The sequence below is a fragment of the Rhinopithecus roxellana genome, chromosome 3, assembly GCF_007565055.1.
Source record: "Rhinopithecus roxellana isolate Shanxi Qingling chromosome 3, ASM756505v1, whole genome shotgun sequence".
NCBI classification, from domain to species: Eukaryota; Metazoa; Chordata; class Mammalia; order Primates; family Cercopithecidae; genus Rhinopithecus; species Rhinopithecus roxellana.
In genome coordinates this window covers 147,564,274-147,583,869 of record NC_044551.1, presented here as the reverse complement: position 1 = coordinate 147,583,869, position 19,596 = coordinate 147,564,274, and the positions used below count along the sequence as shown (strand labels likewise).

Sequence of the window (19,596 nt, the reverse complement as noted above, 5' to 3'; positions counted from 1 at the left end):
AGAGAAGCGGGGAAATAAGGAAGCCCAGTGTCAAAGCTTAAAATGCCCGTTTCTACACCCTGCACCAGCTGTCTGCCTGCTGGCTGACTTCCTAGTTAGCATGTGATCTACCCATCCCTTGAAACATGACGTATTTTAAAATCCTCATATCATGGTGGTTGCTATACAAGATGCTATTTTGGGGACACAGCTAGTGCACTACTAGGAACATATGCACTCAATTGTCAGAGTGTGTGTGCGTGTGTCACCATGCTGTGCTGAGCGCTGGGTAAGGGAAGGGAGTCCATCAGGTATGGGTTCCAAAACCAGCTCCAGTACTGACCATGTGCATGTCTAACTTCTTAGAGCTTCCTCGTCTGAGCTGGTAAGGGTAGCCTACCTCACCAGATTGTTGCAAGGAATGACAAGAACCTACTGAAGCACCCACACAGTGCCTGGCAGAGTAAGTGCTCAACAAATACCAACTCCCTGCCCTCAGAAGCTTTTCCTGTAACATAGATGACACTGTTCAGACAACTATTGATCCAGTGGAGGTGCCAGTAGATTACAGAAACCTGGCCACTGCACACAGAAAACATTAAGCACAGGCTACTTAGAGATGGACGAGGTCACTCATGTCTAAACTTTCCTGGCTGCCTTCAAGGGCAGAGTCCTGGTCTTCCTGTTTCCCCACTACCTAACTCAGCTGCCAGTCCACCTGGTGGAGATAAATTAGCATTTAGCCATAAGGTATATCCTACTCCAACTCACTCATTCTCAGCTCCTCCTCCAGATACTACCAAATAGAAAGCCTTTTGAGAAAAAAGTTACTGAGGGCTTTAGAGGAGATTGTTTATAATGAAAATGATCATTCTAAAAGAGAACAAGAAAATGAGCCATAAAGACTCCCAGGAGGCCCTGAGAGGCTGCACGTGCCCACCAGGCTCACAAATACTTTGAGTCCACAGGTGGCAATCGCAGCCTGTTGAGAGCTATAAAGCCTTCCCATTTGATTAGAAAACCATTTTAGTTATGCCCAGCCAATCTCTGTCCCATCCCTTTTCTGTTAAATGTAATTCTTCTTTCTTTCTTTCTTTTTTTTTTGAGATGGGGTGTCACTCAGTCACCCAGGCTGGAGTGCAGCGGCATGATCTTGGCTCACTGCAACCTCTCTGCCTCCCCGGTTCAAGCAATTCTCCTGCCTCAGCATCCAGAGCAGCTGGGATTACAAGCACACATGACCATGCCTGGCTAAATTTTTTTTAGTAGAGATGGGGTTTCGCCATGTTGGTCAGGCTGGTCTCAAACTCGTGACCTCAGGTGATCCACCCACCTTGGCCTCCCAAAGTGCTGGGATTACAGGCATGTGCCATTGCCCCGGCCTGAATGTAATTTTTCAATGAGAACATTCATATTTGTCCTCCTGCAGAACTGCAGGGCTCCTACAACCTCTCAGGTGACTTGTATCTTAATGACTACTCCAGTGTCCACTGCCCTGGCCAGCAAGGTCTGCTCAGAGTGAGGAATGCAATTAGTTTGCAGCATCTGAAGAAAAAGGCTGTAAAAGTTCAGCAGAGGAGAAGATGGGACGTCTGGGCTTAGCAAAATGCCTGAGAACTATTTGAAGGCAGGATTGCTTAAGGACCCACATGCTTAAGTTAAAATAATATAGTTCCCTCTCCTTTGTGCTAAAACATTTCCTCATTCACTGCACCAAATTCTCACACCCACACAAGATTGGCTGGGATGAGGGCTTCATTATTCTGTTTTCAACAGGGGGAAAAGATGCTCTGTTCTCCCTAGTAAGTTTGCTAACTGCTACTATCAGAGGAACAGTTGTGATACGCAAGGCTGACTAAAACTGAGGCTTCCTGGGGGCTGTGATATGGTTTGGCTGTGTCCCCACCCAAATCTCATTTGAATTGTACTCCCATAATTCCCATGTGTTGTGGGAGGGGTCTGGTGGAAGATAATGGAATCATGGGGGTGGATCCCCCTTACTGTTCTCATGGTAGTGAATGTGTCTCATGAGATCTGATGGTTTTATAAGGGGAACCTCTTTTGCTTGGTTCTCATTCTCTCTTGTCTGCCACCATGTAAGACATGCCTTTTGTCTTCCACCATGTTTGTGAGGCATTCCCAGTCATGCAGAACTGTGAGGAGTCCATTAAACCTCTGTTTCTTTATCAATTACCCAGTCTCGGGTGTGTCTTTATCAGCAGTGTAAAAACGGACTAATAGAGGCTGCAAGCAAAGTTCTTAGGGTGGCAGGACAAGGGACCATCTCGAAGTGCAGCAGGGGGCTTCTGCAATGGTCTGTGCTCTGTGAAGTGTACCAGTTTGGCTAAGTGCACTGAAAGGCAGGTACCTACTGAGACATCTGTATCAAAGGGGAAAGAGATCCTCATGACAGAACTCTGTTAACCACAGGGATACGACGCACAGCCCTCCTCGGCCTGGCATCCGTTGCTATTAACCATAACGCCTGCTTCCACAAAGTCCACTTCATAAACCAGGCCCTCACTGCCATTCTACGTAAACGACTTCTCTCCATGGGCCACTAAATACGCTTCCCTTCGAGAACACTTGACCTTACTACTGCATCCCTGGTGATTGTGGATAATCTAGACAGCCCTCTTGATGTTCAGAAAATGATGACTGGCGCAAAGGTGTGCAAAGTAAAGCCTCTTCACTTAAAAAAAAAAAAAAAGACAGATGAGAATCCTGCAGAAACCTACATTAATACCATAGAATATGGAGCAAGGAGGAGTTTCTAAATGGCTGGTCCGTGGGAGTCAGTCCTGTGTACGGATTCTTCCCAGAGCCCTAATTTGAAAAGGTAGAGTGAAGGTCCTCAGCAGAGCTGAGCCGGGGTTTGTCCCTTAAATCCCAGGTCTGTCTTTGGCAGCTTCCTGCTGCCAGCAGGGAAGAAAGTACATGTGAAGCCAGAACCACCCAGTGCCCATCGGCTGGATCACCTGGACAGAAACTCAGGAGTAAAGCTCACATCTACCTGGAAAGAGTGAGGGACACCGGAAGGACGTCAATCAAGGCGGCATCAAAAAGCCCTCAGTCCCCATCCTGATGGGAACAGCACACCCAAAGAATGAGGCCAGGACAAACAATGTTTTGAAGAACACTACCTTGCTTACTCACCCTGGTTCTGTTTTTCAACTTTATTATGAACGTTTTCAAACATAGATATGAGTTGGCAAGAACAGACAACGAACACCCACATACCCAACACCCAGATTCAACATTTGTTAACATTTTCCCATATCTGTTCCATCAATCTATAGCATACACACTCACACATTTTCTCAAATATCTGAAAATGAGTTGCAGATGTTCTGACACTTCACCCCTAAATACTTTAGCATACACCTCCTAAAAATAAGAACATTTTCCTGTATAAGCACAACAAGATTAGCACACTCAAGAGAATGGACAATAATCCCCTTACACCCAAAGTCTAGTTCCTACTCAAATTTCCCTACCCTGCCCTGTTTTTAATAGCTATTTTCTTAAAGCCATGACTCAATCACGGCTCATACATTTGGTTAGGTTCTTTTAGTCAAGGATAGTCTTCCTACCCCAACCTATTCCACCCCATCCCCATTATTTTCCCCCTGACATTGACTATTTGAAGACACTGGGCTAGTTGTCCTACAAAATACTCAACAACCTGGATTTGTCGATTTCCTCATGATTTCATTTCAACTTGTTCTCCATCCTCTATTTCAGAGAAACTGGAAGTGACATCTAAAGGCTAGACTGGTAGATTCGTGGCTGATCTCTATTTTCATTATTGCAGTCTCCCTCAGACACATGAATCCCACAAGGGTCAGCAATATGGCCTCCATCCCCATTTCTTCTGCAAGGATGAGAGGATTAAGAGAAGTAGAATGTATGTGCTTTTGCCTTCCAAGACTTGGAAAGACCCTCCAGAGTGCTGCTTCTTAAAGTGTGGGTTCCTGAACCATCTCCCAGAGGAGAATGACAGCTACCTGTTTCAAAAAGTACATTCCTTGTCCCCAACCAACCATTGATTCAAACTTTTTGGGTGGTGCCAGAATCTGCATTTCTTACAAGCTCCCAGGAGAGCCTTTCACAGAAAGTCCACTGTGAGGCAGCGTGGAAAAGGTCAGTTCAGTGGTATTGGGGAAGAGAGGTAAAGAGCAGAGGCAGGAGGAGTGTGGCCTGGCTCAGTCAGGACAGACCCAGGGGCCAGATCACTTGTCCCCTGCACAGCTCATGATGCCTCCCAGGTCACAGGACCCAGTGACTGTAGGGAAACCAGCTGTTCTCCCAGCTCATCTGTTGTCTGATAATCCTTGTACAGCATGAAACGATCTGCCCAAACATTCAGGTCCTTTTCCTCAGAGGACAAAGGCAGCTTTCAGAACTGGAAGGATAGTGCTGGCACAAAAAGCACAGGACCTTGCATGACTTAAAAAAAGAAAAAAAATGTACCAAAGGAGGTTTTGAAACTCTCTGGCCACCCCGTAAAACACACTGACTACAGAAATCCAGACATCTTGATTATGCTTAAGAGGACCCAAATGCACTAACAATTCTATTATTCTTTAGGGTACAGTCTAAATATGCTCAACACCTCCTGCTTTTGCCAATTTCCTTGGCTCAACTTCCGATCGACTCCTCTTCTCCATCCCATCTCTGACTTCTGGGAAAACTCTGCATTTATGGTTCCCAATTAGGGGCAATTCTGTCCCCATCCCAACTCCGCAGGGAACATTTGGCAATGTCCGAAGGCATTTGGAGCTGTCACAGCTATAGGGGCAGGGGTGTGTGCTACTGGTATCTGGTAGACAAGGGTGCTGCTAAATAAAAATTACTTGGCCCCAAACATCAGTATCATCAATGTCGAGAAACCCTGCTCTGGGGGCTTCTCACAGAGGGCGATTTTGAATGTATAGGAGCAACTTAAGATGATTTTTAAGATCTATTTTTAAAAGGTCTATTCTGATGAGTATGTCTATAATCTGGACATTCACAATATTTACTAAATTAAATATATTTTTAGTTGTTTTTCTCCATTTTTAAAAAAGGCCATGCTAGTTTGGATGCCCAAGATGATAGGATGACAGGGCCTGGGGCCCCGGAAGCCAGGGCAGACTGACTCAGAACCTCGTGCCCTTGAGCCTGTCTTTTCTGGGGTCCCAGGTGGTCTCTGCATCACATGCTAAAGTTAACTTCTGTTTTCAGAAATCTCTATTCTGCGAATGGCAAAATGGGGCTCCCCGCTCATTATTGTTACCTTTCTTCACCTACATCTGAGGGGCCCGGACACAGGTTCAGAAAACTAAACGGTTGGCCACATGGCTTCTGCTTCTTTCAAACTCCTCTCCTCCAGAGTTGGGCTGGTCACTCAGGAGGTACTCAGGTGGCCTTGGCCTCCCCACATCTCAGGGAATCTCAAGGACCCTACAAGGCAGACCTATAAAATTTTCAGGCTTGCTGATTCTTACCTGACCCCTCTTAAAAGATGCTTCTCTTCCCCTTGAAACTATTGACATTCTCAGCTGCCTGGCAGCCCCTCCCTCCAAACACACATGAACAAGTCTCTTTTCTTCTGGGCATGGGAACTCCAGTGAGCTCTCTGACCCCATGCTCACTGTCAAGTTTGTTGTTTAATGCACCCACCCTGGCCAGTCATAGGTTTCTTTCTTGATGCCAACTCCAACTCCTCATGTATCCAATTAACCTACCTTTGGGCACCCATTTCTAGAGAGGCCATTTTCCCCATCCCATCCTGAGGTATCTGTATTAGTCCGTTCTTATGCTGCTAATAAAGACATACCCGAAACTGGGTAATCTATAAAGGAAAGAGGTTTAATGGACTCACAGTTCCACATGGCTGGGGAGACCTCACAATCATGGCAGAAGGCGAATGAGGAGCAAAGGTACATCTTACATGGCAGCAGGCAGGAAAGCATGTGCAGAGGAACTGCCCTTTATAAAACCAGCAGATCTCGTAAGACTATTGACTATCATGAGAACAGCATGGGAAAAACCTGCCCCTATGATTCAATTATCTCCCATTGGGTCCCTCCCATGACACATGGGGAGTATGGCAGCTACATTTCAAATGAGATTTGGGTGGGGACACAGCCCAACCATATCAGCGTCTACAGCCAGAGATGGAAGGTCCGCTTGTCTGGTCCTATTTTCTGAATGATTCCTTCTCTTCTAAAGCCCACTTGCATATTTTATGTTTGTTTTCCCTCTATTTCTACAAATGTCCTCATCTAAAAGCTCTTTAGGCAAGTCTTTCTTTATGTGTCTGTCCAACAGGCAGGAGGAGCTGAACAAAACAACCTCTAAGGGAGACACTAAAATCTGATGTAGTCCAGATCCCATAAGCCGGGGTCATATGCCTATGCCTGTACAGACCATGGGGTTGAAAGCATTTTCAATTTGTTTACATGAAATTAAAACTTGAATTTCAGGAGCTGCCTTTTAATGCCACTGCTTTATAGGAATTTTAAATGAAAGATGTTTTTCAAGCTTATAATGAATTCTGTGATATTAGGCAAAATATACGTCTTAAAGTGAACCTCTTGTGTCTTCTCAGGATAAGAGAGTTTTAATTAAGAAAAGTAGGTTTCCTCTTTTACCAAGGACCCACCAACATGGGCCGCGTTCGCACCAAAACCGTGAAGAAGACGGCCTGGGTCATCATAGAGAAGTACTACACACGCCTGGGTAACGACTCCCACACAAACAAGCGCGTGTGCGAGGAGATCGCCATTATCCCCAGCAAGAAGCTCCGCAACAAGATAGCAGGCTATGTCACCCATCTGATGAAGCGGATTCAGAGAGGCCCTGTAAGAGGTATCTCCCTCCATCAAGCTGCAGGAGGAGGAGAGAGAAAGGAGAGACAATTACGTTCCTGAGGTCTCAGCCCTGGATCAGGAGATCATTGAAGTAGATCCTGACACTAAGGAAATGCTGAAGCTTTTGGACTTCGGCAGTCTGTCCAACCTGCAGGTCACTCAGCCTACAGTTGGGATGAATTTCAAAACACCTCGGGGATCTGTTTGAATTTTTTCTGCAGTGCTATATTATTTTCAATAAATCTGGGACAACAGCCAAAAAAAAAGAAAAAAAGAAAAAAAGAAAAGTAACAGGCTGGGTACAGTGGCTCACACCTATAATCCCAACACCTTGGGAGGCCAAGGCGGGCGGATCACCTGTGGCCAGGGATCAAGGTACCCAGGGTTTTCCAACTTTCCCTAATGAGAATGCCACATTTGAAACTGTAGAAAGGTTTATACTTTCTCCATTCATTAACTATAGGAATTCCCCAAAGATTTAGGATTCATACTACGCTTTGAAAACAGATGGGCTTCAGTGCAGCTTCCAGAGGGATGCACACTCCTCAGGGGAATGTGAGCGTGATGCGCAGCTGCCAGCAGCCCTAGGTACTTTCCAATACAGAATGATCCTTCCACTCTGGGCAGCAGCCCGGCCTGCAGGACTGAGCCGGTGTCATGACTCAGGAATGTGCCAGTTGGGAGGAGGTGGCCCAGTGAGTGTTCCTCACTGCAGCCCAGATGAAGTCACTGCACGCTCAAAGTTCAAGATGGTCACAGAAAAACTCCTTTTTAAAAGTCTAGGCCGGGCGCGGTGGCTCAAGCCTGTAATCCCAGCACTTTGGGAGGCCGAGATGGGTGGATCGCGAGGTCAGGAGATCGAGACCATCCTGGCTAACACGGCGAAACCCCGTCTCTACTAAAAAATACAAAAAACTAGCCGGGCGAGTTGGCGGGTGCCTGTAGTCCCAGCTACTTGGGAGGCTGAGGCAGGAGAATGGCGTAAACCCGGGAGGCGGAGCTTGCAGTGAGCTGAGATCCGGCCACTGCACTCCAGCCTGGGCGACAGAGCGAGACTCCGTCTCAAAAAAAAAAAAAAAAAAAAAAAAAAAAAAAAATAAAAGTCTGAACTCTTGCACTTGTTCATATGATCCCAGTGTCCTCTTTCTGGGAAGAGGGACTTATGATTGTAGCTTCTAACAATAGTGAGGCATAGTAAACAGAGATAAAGTTCAGCTGGATGTCCCAGAAGCAGTATGTGTCAGGAAACCAGGCCTCTTAAACACAAAGCAAAAGGCTGGGGCAGAAATGGCTTTAGGTCATTTCTATAAGAGATGCTTCCCAACTCCCTGTTCCCCAGGTGCTCATCTGAATGGGCTGCTAAGCAAGGTGGGCAAAGAAAGCCTGTCCCATTCCATGCCCAGTGCTATGGACTCCCAGGGGCTCCAGCTACCTTGCTCCCCAGCGTGAGCCAGGCTGGAGAAGATGACCACTGAGAACCCACACAGCCCTCCGTAAGAGAGAGACGCGAGACAAGAGAGCCTGGGGGAATCCACAGAAGAGGAACTAGACTGGATTTTGGTTAGGTGATAAAAAGGAGCCTGTCCCTGGGGTGCTGACAGATACTTCTTTGAGGTGGTTAGGACAGACCTCATCACAGCAAACCATTTCTCACAGCCCTGATCACCTCAGGCCTCGCAAGAAGGCCTGTACCCCACAAGTGGGTGGCTGATAATTCTGGGTTCCAGTGTAACATGGCAACAGCCAGAATCTGCCTCTGGGGAGGATCTGTCAGGCTTCACGAAGGGTACACAGGACAAAACCCCTTGCCTCCACCCCTCCAGGGCAAGGGGCTCATCCAGAAAGGCAGCATGTAAGAATGACTCAGTCTGGAGGCAGACTCTTCATCTGAACTCTGGTTCTACCAGGTCCTCAGTAGTGACCTTAGGTGAAATTGGGCCCATGTTCCTCAGTTCCTGTGTCTGTAAAATGGAGTAATAGCCTACCACATAGGGATGTTGTGAGCATCAACTAAGTTAAAATAAGCATTAAGCTTAGAACAGCACTTAGTGCATGGCAAGCACTCCATCCATGTGGACTATCCCCCTGCAACAGGATCCAGCCTCCCCGTCCCTTGACCCGGCATAAACACGACCACTTCTGGGGCCGTGTCTCAGGCACTCCTTTTGCCACTTAGATCTTCAGGTTCTGGAGCCCGTCTGGCAGGTAGGCAATTAGCCTTTCCTTCAAATACTAATTTCCCCCTGGAAAAGGAGTTGTGTGGCAGAAAGGATGTGACACAGGGCTGGACCTGCTTCAGTGCTATAAATCACGCTCTAGCATTAACTAGCTCTGTGTCTTTGGGCAATAAACGTCACCTAAGGATAGTTTCCTCATCTCTAAAGTAGGGGTAAGGAAAGTTGCTGCCACACTTTTTGGGTGGAACACAAAAACTGTGCACGGAGGGTCAGGCATAATTGCAGGTACCAAGACATAGCAGGAATCATTACTATTACCATCATATTGGTCAACATTTATTTTTCTGCTGTTTTTCTCCCCAAGGCCACAAAAACACCTTCTATTATCATTCTAACTCTCTGTAGAAGGAAATTTGTCTAATGGCAAACTAATAGGCAAGGGAAAAAGACCACCAGGCAGGCAGGCAGGCAGGCAGGCAGGCAAACATGGGTCCCGACCCAGGCTCGGCTCTCGGCTAATAGGTGTGTGACCTCGCAAGGCTCTCTGGCTTCAATGTCTCAGGCCCAAAGTGAAGGCGCTGGACTTGCAGATCACCACTGTCACTTTCAGCTCCAAAAGTCAGTCATTTCAAGCATATGACCACCTCTTCTACCTTCTCCCAGACTAGAGGCTCCTCCCAGAGCAGATGGCTCCATAAGACCTGCTCCTCTGGAGAGGGAGGTCTCTGGGTGGAAGGAAGAGGGGGAGACCCCACAGGTTACCAGGCATGGCAAGGGACAGCTGTGGCTGATGGAGAGCTGAGCATGGCCGTGGCACACCCGTGGGCACTACACAAGGGGCTGGCCCAGGGCCCTGGCCAAGGGTGTGGGTGGCCTGGCTCCCTCTTCTGCTCATATGTTTGTTTGTTTTCCTGGGGTGGGAGAACCTAACTCTGACTTCTATTCTTGAGAATATGGTAGAGCATTCCCCACTCCGGTCTTTGGGCTAACTTAAAAATGAGGCCACCCCTGCCCTGGGCCGCAGAGATGGACCCTGCCTTTAAAGGACCCTTACTCAGTTTTGAAAAATCACCAACTGTTCCTTTCTGATATACTTTTGCTTCCTGTTTCAGACAAGTAAAATGCTTGGAATCATTAACAATTTGATAGCTGTACGCCAAAGGACATGGCAGAATACAAAGTTTTAACCATTTTTAAAAGGATTTCTATTTTGCTTTCTTACATATGTCAAGAAATGTGCCAACTGATTAACACGTACATATCAATTGGAATTCTAAAGCTGAAAACAGCCAGCACTATGGGAGACTCCTTTTTAAGTGACTTAGTTTCAGGCAAGAGTCAGAAGTCATATCCCTTTCATCTCAAAACATAAACTGTATGAAACTGTCCTACAAAATTAACATTTGCTATTTATCTCCATTCCTCAGTGAATTATTAAAATCAAGCAGTACGATTCTCTCATCAGTTATAAATGGCCCCAGAAGGCCAATTTACATCTATCCAGGGGCAATTTCTGATGAGTATATTTATTAATGATCTAATAAAATGTCTTGTTTTGTTATCAACTAAATGATTCAAATGATGTTTTAAAATCTAATACTCCAACCCAATAGTCTGGTGATGAAGCTACTGAGCTGACATTAATTTAAAGTGATTTGTAATTTTATTTGGCATTATCAATAACACCATGGAGAGATTTAAATTTTAAGAAAATTTTGGCTCCCATGCTGTCAAAGGCAGTATTTTATAAGGTTCAGAAAAATTGATCTGATTACGATGATAATCACCAATAGCAAAGGTCAGGGGTGAGAGGTTCTGATAAGCTAAATTACTTGGCAGTCAGCCACGCACATCTTAAATTGACAGGTCAGCTGAAAGCTTGGGTTGTGAGAATAAAGCTATGTCAACAACAAGAATGACCCAAACACGTCCACTTTCACTCCTCCTAATTTCCTGACTTTTGCTCCAATCTGCCCTTTAGCAGAGATGGCCATTCATAAAAAGAAGTGCTGAACCATCTCAGGCCTTTGTGATATGGGCAGGAATGAAAAAGTGGACCTTCTAAGGCTGGCCATGCGGAGGAGAGCAATAACTCTATGCTGTGTGCAGATGTGATCCCTCCTCCCACCCCAGGAAACCAAGGGCCCAGGCTCTTAACAGGCCTGATAGATTTCTGAGGTAACAGGTGAAGCTGTGTCAATTCTGCAAAAATAATTTTTCCCAGAACCCAGAATATTTGCTTTTTCCTCTCTTCTCACTAAACCTCATGCTACTTTAAAATAATACTCATTAAACATCAGCTAAAACTAAAGCACTTAAAAAGGAGTCACATTGGCCAGGCATGTTGGCTCACAGCTGTAATCCTAGCACTTAGGGAGGCTGAAGCAGGTGGATCACCTGAGCTCAGAAGTTCAAGACCAGCCTGACCAACATGGCAAAACCCTGTCTCTACTGAAAAAAAAATTTAGCTGGGCATGGTGGCAGACACCTGTAGTCTCAGCTACTCAGGAGGCTGAGGCATGAGAATCGCTTGAACCCAGGAGGCTGAGGTTGCAGTGAGCCGAGATTGTGCATTGCACTTCAGCCTGGGTGACAAGAGTGAGACTCTGTCTCAAAAAAAAAAAAAAAAAAATTAAAAAGGAGTCTCTCATATTGCTGACCTCCCAAACCAGAGAATTCACATTAATATACATTTGCTGACACCTGTTTATCACTGTGATTACAGCAGCCAACTTTCATCGAACCAAGCACTGAAGTTCTAAAGTGGTAAGGCAATCCAGACACCTCTAGAACCAATACCTTGTTCACAACTGATTGTCCAAGGTTGAAGTACTGGACAATGGGGGCGGAGAGGGAAGGCAGGCAAGGAGACCTGACGATACTCTTAACTGCCCTCCAGAAACTGTTATTAACACTGGAATCAGGAAATACACAGATATAATAAACACCTGAGCCACTGAAGACCCTAACTAGGTCACTGAGAACGCAGTGCCCTGAGGTGGGTAGGGCAGGACCAAGGGGTGAGAATCTTGAGAAAACCAAGATAAGGTCTCATCAGGGATATAATATCTGGAAAGTAAACAGATGGTTAATTCAAATGGGAGAGTTGTAGTTGGGGGGAAAAAAGGGTTGAAGTTTTTCTGCATCTGTTGTATAACCCCAGATGGTTACATAAAAACACTTCTTAATAGAAATCAAAAGGGTTGGACCATGCTGACATGGCTTATGTTCTCAGCAAGACAGAAGTGGCTGATAACCCGTTTCTGGTGTGTGCACGTGTGTGTCTGTGGTGTTTGTGTGTATTTCTGCAAGTAAAAATGGAAAATGAAGGGCCGAGTGATTTTTTAACCCAGGCATATCTGCTAGCTATATACTATGACAAATTTCAAACAGAAGAATGAAAACTCACCTTGTGTTCTCACAGTCTCTCATACCCATTCAAATTCACTTTTTAACTCACAGGATTATTTGTGAACTTTTTATAATGGTTTACGAGGAACGAGAATGACCCTGAACTACTTTAAGTATGTTAGGCACTCAGGAGACTTGGGAGCTCTCAGACTACAGAAAGCTCGGGATGGGATGGAGCTCCCCCACGGTGAGGGTGTAGAAGAAGGCCAGAGGACCAGGATGTACCCTGGGGATGCTATCTGCCCGAGACAGACAAAAGGGGGTTAATCTGCCAAAGAGACAGAGGACAAGAGACAACCTGCCAGACAGACAACCTACCAAGGATGAAGAATGAGGGGGGATGGTCCTAGAAGGCAAGGGCAAGGACAGAATGAGGGTGGCAATGGCCCACAGGGGCCAGTGGCTGTCACTGACAGTCACACCCTGAGAAACAAGCATTTCCCCCTAAAAAGAAGTAACGAGTCCAGGAGGAACTGAAGTCAGTCTTGCCATGAAGTGTATTTTGAGATACACTTCAAAATGTTGTGTGCTGCTTTTTAGCTGGATTCTCAATTTCTCAACCCCGAACATTTAATTTAAAAAGTCCCAAGCAGTACTTTATCTGAGGAGTCATTACAATAAACAGGCAGTTAGCACAAGGTCAAGATAAGGAAGAATGTGAACAATACAATGGTGTAGATGCTGTGGAGGGGCCGGGCAGGGGGCTGGGGGGAAGGAAACGAGCCGGACAATGCACAGATGTCTGTTTTCACTGCCAGGAGTTCAGACAAACAGGAAGACCTTAAACTTCTCCAACTGGGAACACTCGGTTATACCTGATGAGCAGAGGGGCTGAGCACATGACTAGAAACAGAAACAGAAGGTTGTCATTAAGGCGATAAGGCTCGCTCCACACAGAACCCACACCCAGCCTCGTTCTCAGGAAAACCCAAGCCTTGCTCACCTTGCGCCCAGGTTATGCTCCTCAGCCTCACGGCCTTTTCCCTTGAGCTGCTCAGTGAGGTTCTGGGGCACACTCACTCATGGGACCCAAATAAGCCCAAGACACCAAGTTTCACAATTTTAAAATTTCCTGCTGACATCTAGCGAGAATTTATGTGTATACAGCTTCTAAATGGGAATCAAAGAAAAAATGTCTGCCATAATTATTCAAATGTCATGCTCTGTTCCAATAATATGAAAATGGAGGTATAAGAATTGTTAGAAATCCGGCCAGGCGCAGTGGCTCACGCCTGTAACCCCAGCTCTTTGGGAGGCTAGGGCAGGCGGATCACTTGAGCCCAGGAGTTCAAGATCTGCCTGGACAACATGGTGAAACCCCATCTCTACTAAAAATACAAAAATTAGCTGGGCATAGTGGTGGGCACCTGTAGCCCCAGCTGCTCAGGAGGCTGAGGCACGAGAATCGCTTGAACTTGGAAGGTGGAGTTTGCAGTGAGCCAAGATTGCACCACTGCACTCCAGCCTGGGGCACAGAATGTGACCCTGTCTCAAAAAAAAAAAAAAAAAATGTTAGAAATTCTCAGAATCTCAAAAGTTGGGAATCTCATGAAATGTTTTCTCTTTGGAAACAGTTACATATTTCTTTCCCTATTGAGTGTTTTTTAAATGTCTGAAACTACGCAAACAATAAATATTTCTTGAAATAATTAAAACTTCAGAACATTGTGTGGCTATTTAATACTTGGTAGCCCTTGGTTATTAAAGGTAAAGGTTTCTAGATATAACAGCATTTCTGAGCTTCAGTACTTCTAACACTTGGGGCTGGATAATTCTTCGCTGTAGGGGCTGGTCCTATAAACTGAAGGATGGTTAGCAGCATTCCTAGCTTCTCCCCACTGTATGCCAGGAGTGCTCTCTCAGTGGAGGCCAAAAACAATGTCTTTAGACATTGCTGAATATCCCCCCCAGGGGACAATCCTGCTCCAGAAGGTACTCGCTTGGGGTTGAGACCCAGGACCTGAGATGGAGGTCAAGTGCTGACTACAGGACACACTGGCAGAATAAAGCAGGACAATCACTAACCTCCCTAGACCTCCATTTCCCCAGCTATAAAAGGAGGATATCTTACAGGGTAGAGATGAAGACTAAATGCGAGAATACATGTAAAGTGCTTTGCACAAAGCATTGTAATGCACAGAGTACGCATTCAGTAAATGGCAGCAACGGTAATGGTTAAGAGAGTCGCAAATCCATAACCTTGGAAAAATGAATTGAGCAGGTCATTCATGGGGTCATTAATAAGAACGAACGCCCACACAGCTCACATCTAAGCAGTCTGTACGGGGCACACATGGCTAGTGTGTTAGAAACACACGGCCACTTATTAACACTCACCTTGATAAAAATCAAGTTGTTTTCATCCCTTGGAGGATAAAGGGGGGAGTAGGAATAAAGAGAAAAGAGATGAAGTGGGAAAATGGCTACAGACTAAGGAGAACTATCCTGACACAAAGAGGAAAAGGCAAAAAGTGTGCACCTTCTAAGAGCTGCTTGAAGACACAAGTTAAAATAAACACGCTGCATTTGGGAATAGGATACCACAGTGAGAGCTGGGGAGTATCTAAACAGCTGAAAACAGCCACTGCAAGGTGCCGAGGGCAGTTGTGAAGGAGCTAAGAAGAAAAGAATATGGCTCAACACCAAAGAAGCAGGAAAGTGTGAGCATGGTAGAGCCTCCTCTCTGGCCAAGCACTGCCTTCCACCTTCTTCCTGTCAAAACCTGAGCCTGCTGAAGAAGGGAGCAGAGCCACCCCAGCCTCCCCAAGTCCCGTGCCAGCGGCTTCAAACCTGGGTCTCTCCCACTAGCTGTTCCTTGGCCCCTCAGTGGGAAACGAACAAAGCGCCCCTCTCTGCCTCTTCTGCTGGTCTCTGCAGCCCTGGCCCACCCTACCACTCTCCAGAGCACTCTGTTTTCTTGCCTCGCCACTCCACCCCACACTCCGAGTTTGTGTGTCACATACAGGCTGGGTGCGGACAGAACTCATCGGAACACAAATACTGTGAGTCAATCAGCACTCAAACCTCCTTGGGTTTAGAAATAGTCAATGACTTTTTCTGGTAGCTAAGGTCTGAAATAAGCTGTTAAAAACAATCATCTTGACTTTCTATCTGAGTCACAGCGAATGCAACATTAAATTGAAAATACTGGGAGGGATTGCATTCTGAGTTATACCTGATGTAAATGACGAGTTGATGGGTGCTGATGAGTTGATGGGTGCAGCACACCAACATGGCACAAGTATACATATGTAACAAACCTGAACATTATGCACATGTACCCTAGAACTTAAAGTATAATAATAATAAATAAATAAATAAAAGAAAATACCTCCTAGTTAGCCATTCAAAAATACAACCCAGTCTTTGTGAGACAAAGCCTGGCAGCATTTACTGAAATACTGTCTTTGCGGTCTTCTTCTGGACCCATGTTATACTTACATCCCAGTGATATGCAGTTATCTATTCTGTCATTCAAATGCACCAAATCGTTCCTTCCTCATCAAAGTAAATTAAATCACCCAAAATAGTAGTGGGCTTGTGCCTAGCACTTAAGGCTGCACACTTGAACATTCCACAATGCACCCCAACCATCTGTAATCTTCTGAGCCTAAGTTGGGTCCACACAAAAACCCAGTGGAGGTGAGCGATTTTTTACCATGATATGCTATTATTATGTTACTGTCAACTGAATGCACTTCAAAAACCAAATGAGGAAGACAAGACAGCCCTCCACTCTTTCCTGAAGGTGACACAGCACCCTCCATGTGACCCCAACATCCAATCAAAGACATCACTGTGGCCTCACTTTCCCAGGGAATTTTCACAAGATAAAACATCCATAGCCCAACTTGGAAAAGAAAACTATTTGATGTCAAGGTAGCAGGACCCAACAGGTAGTTGAGGTTAGAAATTTGAATAACAGGCAACAAATACAGAGTTGACTTAAAATACCCTAAACTATTCTGAGAAACTCCAGAAGGTTGAATGTTAAATTCGCTTTGTCAGAATTAATTTGGGAAATATTTGGTCCTGCTTGAGGGAGAACTCCATTTCCCCGGCCAGCACTTTGTCAAGTCACCGTTTCCATCGCTGGCTCATGTCAGTGAGCAGTGTGAGTGACTAAGTGTTCCTCTCCCGCCTCGGCGGGGAGGATTAACATGGGGCCAAACGCCTTGGAGACAGGAAAACAAACGAACCCAGTTACTATGTTTTTAACTCAGTTCTGTCTGGAAATCAGGAAGCAAGACTCTGAAGACCAAGCTTCGGGAAAGCTCTTAATGCTGATGAGTTTTTTTTTTTTTTTTTTTTTTTTTCCAGAAGTTCAAATGAGAAGTCACTGAGAGCCTAGAAGTAAAGAAGGCTAATAAATGGCAACCTGACTTGCAGATTGCCCCCTGGGTGGTAAAGTCGACAGCTGCTGCTCAGAACAACTTTTAACTCAGAAGGATGAGAAATTTGGACCAGCCTCCCATCTCGTTATTTCACCAGACCCTTTCGTGTTCACGAACTTTGTATATAAAGTCCTCTGACTGGAAACAGATCTAGAAGGCCAGTTTCACTGCACTTATAATGAAGTCAAGGGATGAAGGATTTCAGATTTTACTTCACAAAGAAAAAGAAATATTGTGAAATTTTCAACTTTTAATATTACAACAGTTTCTAGTCCCAGCAAAAGACAGACTAAACATCATCATTCAGCTGGGAAAATTAGCTACCCATCTTGGTCCCCACCCTACCCCAAGCTTTATTTATTCAGATACATGACATTTACTGAACTGCCTGGATAAGAACATGAAGTCAGCAACACCTCTCCTTCTGAATCCTGAGGAGTGTAAGCGATTAAGAGTAACATCCAACAGCCATCTATCTCTACTGTTCATTTCTCGTTTCTCAGTTCTGATAACCTTCCTCGATTTTCTGAACCTGGAGCTGCCAGCTATTTTCCATTTCTGAACCACCACTCTCTGTCTAACATTGGATCTCTCTTTGGCTTAACTGTGCTCCCAGCAACATAAAACAATACTGAAATGCTGAGACCAACACATTTCATGTGGGCATTTAGTCACAGAACTGTACCTGCTATGGGCTTCCAAGTTCTATTGTTCTAACTCAACTCTGCTGGCACACTCTCCATTTTATGCTCTAAGACTGTCCTTTATCGCGGGGAGGGTCCCCAACCCCCAGGCCACGAACCAGTACTGGTCTGTGACCTGTTAGGATGTGGGCCGCACAGCAGGAGGTGAGTGATGGCGAGCCAGAATGACCACCTGGGCTCTGCCTCCTGTCAGATCAGCAGTGGTATGAGATTCTCACAGGAGCACAAACCCTGTTGTGAACTGCATGTACAAGGGATCTAGGTTGCAGGCTGCTTATGAGAATCTAATGCCTGATGATCTGAGACAGTTTCATCCTGAAACCATCCCACCCCACCATACATAGAAAAATTGTCTTCCACGAAACAGGTCCCTGGTGCCAAAAAGGTTGGGGACCACTGCTTTACTGTATTCATATTAACTCATTGCCATGTTTGTACACTGGTTATAGAATGTGTTTCTGCAGCAATAACTAACAATGATGATGCCATTTAGAGGCCCTGCCAAAGCAGCAGGCCCAGTGAAATATGTGTACCCGCTAAATGCACTGCCCTTAACTCCCTCACAGCTGGCAGGTAGGTGCTATTATGTATCACAAATAGGAAACTGAGGCACTGGCCATTTAAGCGTATCTGTAAATACAGAGCATTCCCTTCAACACCCGACAGTCACAAGCATCCCCATTCAAAAGATGTTAATAAATACCGACAACCAAGATACGTCTATTTTAACCAGCCTAATGCTAACAGATAAAAACAGCTTGTTTTTTGAAAGCCAAATGTTAATTGGCAAAGCCCTGTCAAAGGCAAGTATTTTCACACTTTACAAGTTTTGCCAGGTATGGTAGCTTATGCCTGTAATCCCAGCACTTTGAGAGGCTGAAACAAGGATTGCTTGAGGCCAGGTGTTCAACAGCCTGGGAAACATAACAAGACCACGTCTCTGCAAAAAAACAAAAAACAAAACAAAAAATTAATTAGCCAGACATGGTGGCATGCACCTGTGGTCCCAGCTACACAGGAAGCTGAGGTGGGAGGATGGCTTGAGCCAGGGGTTCAAGGCTGCAGTGAGCAATGATTGTGCCACTACACTCCAGCCTGAGCAACAGAGTGAGAACCTATTTCTAAATACATCGTAAGAATTTAAAGTTTGCCCAGACCAACACCTGGAATCCTGTAGCAAATGTCTTCATAAGAACTGAAAAGGACTCTTACTGGTGACCTCGCTTTACTGTCACAGTATTCCTGTGAAAGGTTGAAAAGCAGAGATAAAGTATAACACATTTCCCTGAAGCATGAAGCCACAGATGGCCTCTGGAAAGCATTTTGCAGTCTAGCAGTAACAGCGGGTTGGTGCAGGATGGAGCCAGGCCATGCAGCGAGGTTGGCATGTAACTGCATAAGAAAATGCTCACACTTTTTAAAACAGAAAGCATTACATGACAAGACAGATGAAAGAATTTGTGAAACAAATCACTGAATTTTTGCAATATTAGAGAGTCTCAAGGAAGGAAATCATCTGACAGACTGAATCATGAATTTGTGCAATGCAAGAATTTATAAAAGCATTAGGGTGTGAATCATCCCCACAAAATGTTTTTTAATATCTTTGCAAAAATCAGGCTCATGAATGTACCAACTCTTCCCACAGCATTTGTCTTTTTATTTCAAGTATTAACTGATTTACAACTTATAAAAAATTACAATATAATTTACCTGCAAGACCAAATTTGTGGAAACGAGAAGAAGAAAGGGGGAGAAAATAAACTAGTTCCCAGAACAGAAGATTGGGCAAATGCCATTTTGTCCATGCCAAGTTAAGCCATAAGATCCATTAGGCACATTATTTTTAGTAAATTACTCAAGGACACTCCAATTCATAGCTAAACATCATCAGTAAAACTTTTTTTTTAATTTTTAAATTTAAAAAATGAGTTTCTTTGAAATACAAAGTGACTGTTAAAAGTTATGAAAAAATTCTAACTTATGTCTCCAATAATCAAATTATACCATTAGGATTTAAAAACAGCAAATTAACCATTTTTGGCTTGACATATACATGTGGCTTTAGTCTACT

General features: G+C 44.9%; 1 protein-coding gene and 1 pseudogene across 3 annotated transcripts in view; one reads left to right on the top strand and one right to left on the bottom strand.

The window, feature by feature from the left end:
- The window catches only part of LHFPL2 (LHFPL tetraspan subfamily member 2), a 165,875-nt gene that overhangs the window by 33,761 nt on the left and 112,518 nt on the right, over window positions 1-19,596 (bottom strand). The window lies entirely within an intron of this gene.
- LOC104675512 lies at window positions 6,633-7,068 on the top strand (annotated as a pseudogene). Its single transcript, XR_004056441.1, has one exon. The product of XR_004056441.1 is annotated as a 40S ribosomal protein S17 pseudogene (transcript).